Consider the following 8245-nt stretch of genomic DNA (forward strand, 5'->3'; position numbering starts at 1 on the left):
GGTTGCAGGTGCACCTTTTTGAGTGTGTCAAGAACTGCAACACTGCTGGGTTTTTCACGCTCAATAGTTTCTCGCGTGTATCAGGTAGAGGTCGACCGATTAATCGGAATGGCCGATTTCAAGTTTTCATAACAATCGGAAAGCGGTATTTTTGGACGCCGATTTTTTATTTATTTTGTAATATATATTTTTTTACAACTTTATTTAACTAGGCAAGTCAGTTAAGAACACATTCTTATTTTCAATGACGGCCTAGGAACGGTGGTTTAACTGCCTTGTTCAGGGGCAGAACAACAGATTTTTACCTGGTCAGCTCAGGGATTCAATCTTGTAACCTTAAGGTTAACTAGTCCAACGCTCTAACCACCTGCCTCACGAGGAGCCTACCTGTTACGAATGCCTTTATTAAAATCAATACACAGAAGTACAGTGGGGGGGGAAGTATTTAGTCAGCCACCAATTGTGCAAGTTCTCCCACTTAAAAAGATGAGGCCTGTAATTTTCATCATAGGCACACTTCAACTATTACAGACAAAATGAGGGGGAAAAAAATCCAGAAAATCACATTGTAGGAATTTATTTGCAAATTATGGTGGAAAATAAGTATTTGATCACCTACAAACAAGCAAGATTTCTGGCTCTCACAGACCTGTAACTTCTTCTTTAAGAGGCTCCTCTGTCCTCCACTTGTTACCTGTATTAATGGCACCTGTTTGAACTTGTTAACAGTATAAAAGACACCTGTCCACAACCTCAAACAGTCACACTCCAAACTCCACTATGGCCAAGACCAAAGAGCTGTCAAAGGACACCAGAAACAAAATTGTAGACCTGCACCAGGGTGGGAAGACTGAATCTGCAATAGATAAGCAGCTTGGTTTGAAGAAACCAACTGTGGGAGCTGGATGGAAATGGAAGACATACAAGACCACTGATAATCTCCCTCGATCTGGGGCTCCACTCAAGATCTCACCCCGTGGGGTCAAAATGATCACAAGAACGGTGAGCAAAAATCCCAGAACCAAATGGGGGGACCTAGTGAATGACTTGCAGAGAGCTGGGACCAAAGTAACAAAGCCTACCGTCAGTAACACACTATGCCGCCAGGGACTCAAATCCTGCAGTGCCAGACGTGTCCCCCTGCGTAAGCCAGTACATGTCCAGGCCCGTCTGAAGTTTGCTAGAGAGCGTTTGGATGATCCAGAAGAAGATTGGGAGAATGTCATATGGTCAGATGAAACCAAAATATAACTTTTTGGTAAAAACTCAACTCGTCGTGTTTGGAGGACAAAGAATGCTGAGTTGCATCCAAAGAACACCATACCTACTGTGAAGCATGGGGGTGGAAACATCATGCTTTGGGGCTGTTTTTCTGCAAAGGAACCAGGACGTCTGATCTGTGTAAAGGAAAGAATGGGGCCATGTAGCGTGAGATTTTGAGTGAAAACCTCCTTCCATCAGCAAGGGCATTGAAGATGAAAAGTGGCTGGGTCTTTCACATGACAATGATCCCAAACACACCGCCCGGGGCAACGAAGGAGTGGCTTCGTAAGAAGCATTTCAAGGTCCTGGAGTGGCCTAGCCAGTCTCCAGATCTCAACCCCATAGAAAATCTTTGGAGGGAGTTGAAAGTCCGTGTTGCCCAGCAACAGCCCCAAAACATCACTGCTCTAGAGGAGATCTGCATGGAGGAATGGGCCAAAATACCAGAAACAGTGTGTGAAAACCTTGTGAAGAGTTACAGAAAACATTTGACATCTCATTGCCAACAAAGGGTATATAACAAAGTATTGAAATACACTTTTGTTATTGACCAAATACTTATTTTCCACCATAATTTGCAAATAAATTCATTTAAAAAATCCTACAATGTGATTTTCTGGATTTTTTTTCTCATTTTGTCTGTCATAGTTGAAGTGTACCTATGATGAAAATTACAGGCCTCTCTCTTAAGTGGGAGAACTTGCACAATTGGTGGCTGACTAAATACTTTTTTGCCCCACTGTATAGATTTTTAAACCTGCATATTTAGCTAAAAAAAATCCAGGTTAGCAGGCAATAGCAACCAGGTGAAATTGTGTCACTTCTCTTGCGTTCATTGCACGCAGAGTCAGGGTATATGCAACAGTTTGGGCCGCCTGGCTCATTGCAAACTAATTTGCCAGAATTTTACGCAACTATGACATAACATTAAAGGTTGTACAATGTAACAGCAATATTTAGACTTAGGGTTGCCATCTGTTAGATAAAATACGGAACGGTTCCGTATTTCACTGAAAGAATAAACGTTTTGTTTTCGAAATGATAGTTTCCGGATTCTACCATATTAATGACCTAAGGCTCGTATTTCTGAGTGTTATGTTATAATTAAGTCTATGATTTGATAGAGCAGTCTGACTGAGCGATGGTAAGCACCAGCGGGCTCGTAAGCATTCATTCAAACAGCACTTTCGTGCACTTTGCCAGCAGCTCTTCGCAATGCTTCAAGCATTGCACTGTTTATGACTTCAAGCCTGTCATCTCCAGAGATTAGGCTGGTGTAACCAATGTGAAATGGCTAGCTAGTTAGCGGCGTGCTCGCTAATAGCGTTTCAAACGTCACTCGCTCTGAGACTTGGAGTAGTTGTTCCCTTTGCTCTGCAAGGGCCGAGGCTTTTGTGGAACGATGCTTCGAGGGTGGCTGTTGTCGATGTATTCCTGGTTCGAGCCCAGGTAGCGGTGAGGAGAGTGATGGAAGCTATACTGTTACACTGACAATACTAAAGTGCCTATAAGAACATCCAATAGTCAAAGGTTAATGAAATACAAATGGTATAGAGAAATAGTCCTATAATTCCTATAATAACAACAACCTAAAACTTCTTAACTGGGAATATTGAAGACTCATGTTAAAAGGAACCACCAGCTTTCATATGTTCTCATGGTCTGAGCAAGGAACTTAAAACGTTAGCTTCCTTACATGGCACATATTGCACTTTTACTTTCTTCTCCAACACTTTGTTTTTGCATTATTTAAACCAAATTGAACATGTTTCATTATTTATTTGAGGCTAAATTTATTTTATTGATGTATTATATTAAGTTAAAATAAGTGTTTTCAGTATTGTTGTAATTGTCATTATTACAAATTTTAAAAAAGAGGGGACATTTTTTATTTTTTTTAAATGGCCGATTAATCGGTATCGGCTTTTTTTGGTCCTCCAATAATCGGCATTAAAATCATAATCGGTCGACCTCTAGTATCAAGAATGGTCCAACACCCATCCAAACTTGACACAACTGTGGGAAGCATTGGCGTTAACATGGGCCAGCATCCCTGTGGAACACTTGACCCTTGTAGAGTCCATGCCGATGAATTGAGGCTGTTCTGAGGGCAAAGGGGGGTGTAAATCAATATTAGTCAGGTGTTCTTAATGTTTTGTACACTCAGTATCACACAATGTCTGGATTCAACATTCTACCCAGGAAAATTCAACACTGAAATCTGTTACTCTCGTTATTCCAAATGCTTCTGTGGATCTTTTATTTTATTGTCTAACATTGACAATAATGAATTCATTTTGTGACTTTAATGAAGGATTTGATATAAATATTGAACGCTATCGAGTTTAACAGTTACTTTCTATGTTATTGAGTGGAATGTTTTTTCTGCTAGTGTATCCTGAGGTAGCTCCTCTTCCCGCAGTGCATACAGGTGAATGGCCTCTCTCCAGGTGTATCTTGAGAAGGTGCTGGGGGGAGAACCTCTTCTCAGCTGTATGATATCTTCCCCGTGTGAACCCTCTGGTGCCGCTTCAGGCTGGACGAATGGGTGAAACTGACCAGGCATAGGTGGCAGCCGAATGATTTCTCCCTGTGTGGACCTTCAGGTGCATCTTCAGGTTGCCACTTTCGGGGAAGCACATCTGACAATGGCTACCGCTGAAATATTTCTCCCCTGTGTGGAACCTCTGGTGGATCGCCACCTTCTGGGGGGCAGCTGAAGCCTTTGTAACAGAACATGCAAAGGAACCTTTTCTCTTGACTATTGCCTGATGTTTACTCCCCCTCCCTGCGAGTGGTCTCTAGCCCTGTGGTTTGAGTTCAATAACCGATCGAAAAGAATGCAGCTGTGTGAATCGGAAGGCCCCATTGACATGGACACTGGATCGCAATACCTAAGCACATGTAAAGGGGAGTGGGTCGCGAGATTTGTCTCTAAGCTTTCCCTGTAATCTAAGAACTCTCTTCCCCTATGAGTGTCCATCTCCTCTGTGACTATCTGCATTCCGTGTGGGAGGAACGTCGCCCAAAAACATTCCCAGTCACTTCATCTACGACCAGACCCTCCCTTTTCTTATCTAGATGCCCTTCAAAGTATACACTACTACTATACCGGTTCCAGTCCGCTCTAGACAGATCAGTCTGTGTCTAAAGACAAGGGCATGTTGCCAGGGTCCATCTCTGTAGTGTAAGAAAAACACAGATCATTACCGGTCTCTAACGGGTCAAAGTAAATACTATGAGCCAGGGACAAGAGGACAGCCCAGTGTCCACTGGGGCTGATCTGTGGTCAGATCCTGTGTGTTACAGTTAAAGTCTGTGTCGGTCTCTGACTTGAGGACGGTGTTCGGCATTCCACTGACCTCCGTGATGCTGTGTTGGGTCCTGGCGTGGGGAGTGGTGGCAGTGTTGAGATCCTCTGTGGCTACAGGGGGCGCTCCAGTCTGGTTGTCTCTGCTGTGTCGTGGGTGCACTCCTTTGGTCATCTCCTGCTTGACCCCAGGACCTGCAGCCTCTGCATCTTCAGACTGAGACAAGAAGAGCAGAGGTTATTTCCAGTACATGTGTAGAATTGCATAACAATACCATAGGGAAGTCTCACAAGCTCCCCTATGGCAGATAAATGAGGGTGTACATGTAAGCAAGTGAATAGCTGAGGGGAGCCTTTCTGAAATAAAATGGCCACATTTGATGTACTGTCATTTTTATGTAATACCATTACACTAACCTCTATCATGATAATGTGCTGGGTTGAGGTTCCACTCCCCTCATCAACAGTGATTGGTGGGTCATCTCTCCATGTTTTGTGTCCTGCTGGCTTCACAAAGCTCCTGTAGCCTCCAGTGAGATGTCCTTCACCTGAGAGAGTGATTGGGGGGAAAGAGATGATTAGGTTAGCTAAAGTCAATGGTCAACGCTATATTGTACACTATTGACAGTTTTGATACTGTGTAGAATTGGCAATGATGTAAGGTAACACTAAGCATAACTCATTGATATACTATTTATTGATTAATGTATTATGTTCCATGCATCACATTGTTTTCAAGGACTAAATAATAGGAAATACAGTAATAAATTATCTGGTTAGAATGACATTGGCTCTTTGCGCAAGATAGTTAAGTATTCAGAGGAATTATTGCATACTATCCAAAAACTGATCAAGACCCAATTCTGGGTAACACATCAAATCACATTTATTGGTCATGCACACATAGCTAGAATCTGAACACATGTGCAGTGGGGAACGAAGCTAAATGTACCTCTTGCCATTCCTCTGTATCGGTCAAGAATGTTGACACTTCTGGGACGACTGGCGAGGACGCGCTCTCGTATTGTCCTCTCTGCGCGCTCCCGTGACACCTTCAGTTCTAGTAGCTGTAGTTTCCTTCGCAATGCCCTGTTTTCTTTCTGGCTTTGAGTTATTTCCAAACGAAACACTGCATAGTCGTCGTCTACGAGTTTACAGATGTCTGCCACGGCTGCATTCGCCAGCACCTCCATGACGGAGGCTATTTGAGTGTGAAAAACCATGCAGTTAGCCATTGTTAGCTAACGTTAGCATCTAGGCTAGCCTTACCTAGATCAAATCTATCCACCAAGTCCTTTCTCCAACACAAATTTGGGAACTAGATTAAGTGATGCTGTGCAGTTAAAGTAGTGATATGTCGAGTTCCAGTGTGTTCATAAATGTCTAAATAACAACAATACAAATTACAATACGCCAAAGTGGAAATTGTTATTGGTCACTGTTCACATCTGCTTATCTCTTCTTCGTGTGATTTTCTTATTCCATGGTATATTGTGTTCGCAGAATGTTATTGTGCATGCTGCCACCTACAGTGCGGGATGGAAACGGGTATATTCATACAAACCTCCAAAAATGAATAGGTCAAACGTTTTCTGTAAGTCTTCACAAGGTTTTCACACACTGTTGCTGGTATTTTGGCCCATTCCTCCATACAGATCTCCTCTAGAGCAGTGATGTTTGGGGCTGTTGCTGGCCAACACGGACTTTCAACTCCCTGCAAAGATTTTCTATGGGGTTGAGATCTGGAGACTGGCTAGGCCACTCCAGGACCTTGAAATGCTTCTTACGAAGCCACTCCTTCGTTGCCCCAGGCGGTGTGTTTGGGATCATTGTCATGCTGAAAGACCCAGCCCCGTTGCATCTTCAATGCCCTTGCTGATGGTAGGCTTTGTTACTCTGGTTCCAGCTCTCTGCAGGTCATTCACTAGGTCCCCCCGTGTGGTTCTGGAATTTTTGCTCACCGTTCATTTGATCATTTTGACCACACAGGGTGAGATCTTGCGTGGAGCCCCAGATGGAGGGAGATTACCAGTGGTCTTGTATGTCTTCCATTTCCTAATAATTGCTCCCACAGTTGATTTCTTCAAACCAAGCTGCTTACCTATTGCAGATTCAGTCTTCCCAGCCTGGTGCAGGTCTACAATTTTGTTTCTGGTGTCCTTTGACAGCTCTTTGGTCTTGGCCATAGTGGAGTTTGGAGTGTGACTGTTTGAGGTTGTGGACAGGTGTCTTTTATACTGATAACAAGTTCAGACAGGTGCCATTAATACAGGTAACGAGTGGAGGACAGAGGAGCCTCTTAAAGTTGAAGCTACAGGTCTGTGAGAGCCAGAAATCTTGCTTGTTTGTAGGTGACCAAATACTTATTTTCCACCATAATTTGCATAATAAGTTCATTAAAAATCCCTACCATGTGATTTTCTGGATTTTTTTTTCTCCATTTTGTCTGTCATAGTTGAAGTGTACCTATGATGAAAATTACAGGCCTCTCTCATCTTTTTAAGTGGGAGAACTTGCACAATTGGTGGCTGACTAAATACTTTTTTGCCCCACTGTACATACTCAAAATCATTGGTCACTTTAATAAATGGATCACTAGTCACTTTAATAATGTTTACATATCTTGCATTACTGTATTCTATGCCATCATGCTTATGCCGCTCGGTCATCGCTCATCCATATTTATTTGTACATATTCTTATTCCATCCCTTCACTTAGATTTGTGTGTACAAGTAGTTGTTGTGGAATTGTTAGATTACTTGTTAGATATTATTGCACTGACGTTACTTGAAGCACAAGCATTTCGCAACACTCGCATTAACATCTGCTAACCATGTGTATGTGACCAATTACATTTGATTTGATAGCCGACTGCGAGCCAAACCTAATCGCCAATCTCACTAATGCTCTTGTGGCTGAATGTGAGCAAGTCCCCGCAGCAATGTTCCAACATCTAGTGGAAAGCCTTCCCAGAAGAGAGGAGGCTATTATAGCAGCGAAGGGGTGACCAACTCCATATGAATGCCCATGATTTTGGAATCAGATGTTCGGCAAGCAGGTTTCCACATACTTTTGGTCATGTAGTGTATGTCTGAATGCCAAGTCATGTTCATATAATCTCAGACAAATTACTGCAGTTTAAAACCATCCACAGAAGATCCTATACCAGTAAAACTGAATATATGCTCTCAAAACAAAAAGGGGACATATTTGCATATGCTATGATCTTGTGAAGGCTCGCTGAATTCGGGCAAAGAATGTGTTATTTTTCTCAGCACGTCTACAGATCCTCCCTTCACCCTGTTTTTGTTTGCTTGGAAATTTAGACACTACAGTTATCAGAAGAAACTGTGTAACCTAGCATTTATAGCGGCTAAGAAAAGCATGGCCATTAATTGGAAGGTTGGTATTGCTCCCACAATATCACAATGGATGGAAGAAATGTCAAATTACGTATCACTAGATTTGATTTATTACAAGATTAAGGGTAATAGCCAAACCAAAAATGCTTTCTGCTACTAAGATCAGAGAATTGTAGGCTGAACTGACAACGGAGTGAAGAGCAGAAATCTCAACTAGCAAGAAACAAGTCGCAGCATATGAAGAATTGAGTGTGTGCGCGTTCACGCGGGGGGATTCTGTCAGGAGGGAGATTTTCGGCACAACACCTG

Source organism: Oncorhynchus tshawytscha, linkage group LG11, assembly GCF_018296145.1.
Source record: "Oncorhynchus tshawytscha isolate Ot180627B linkage group LG11, Otsh_v2.0, whole genome shotgun sequence".
NCBI classification, from domain to species: Eukaryota; Metazoa; Chordata; class Actinopteri; order Salmoniformes; family Salmonidae; genus Oncorhynchus; species Oncorhynchus tshawytscha.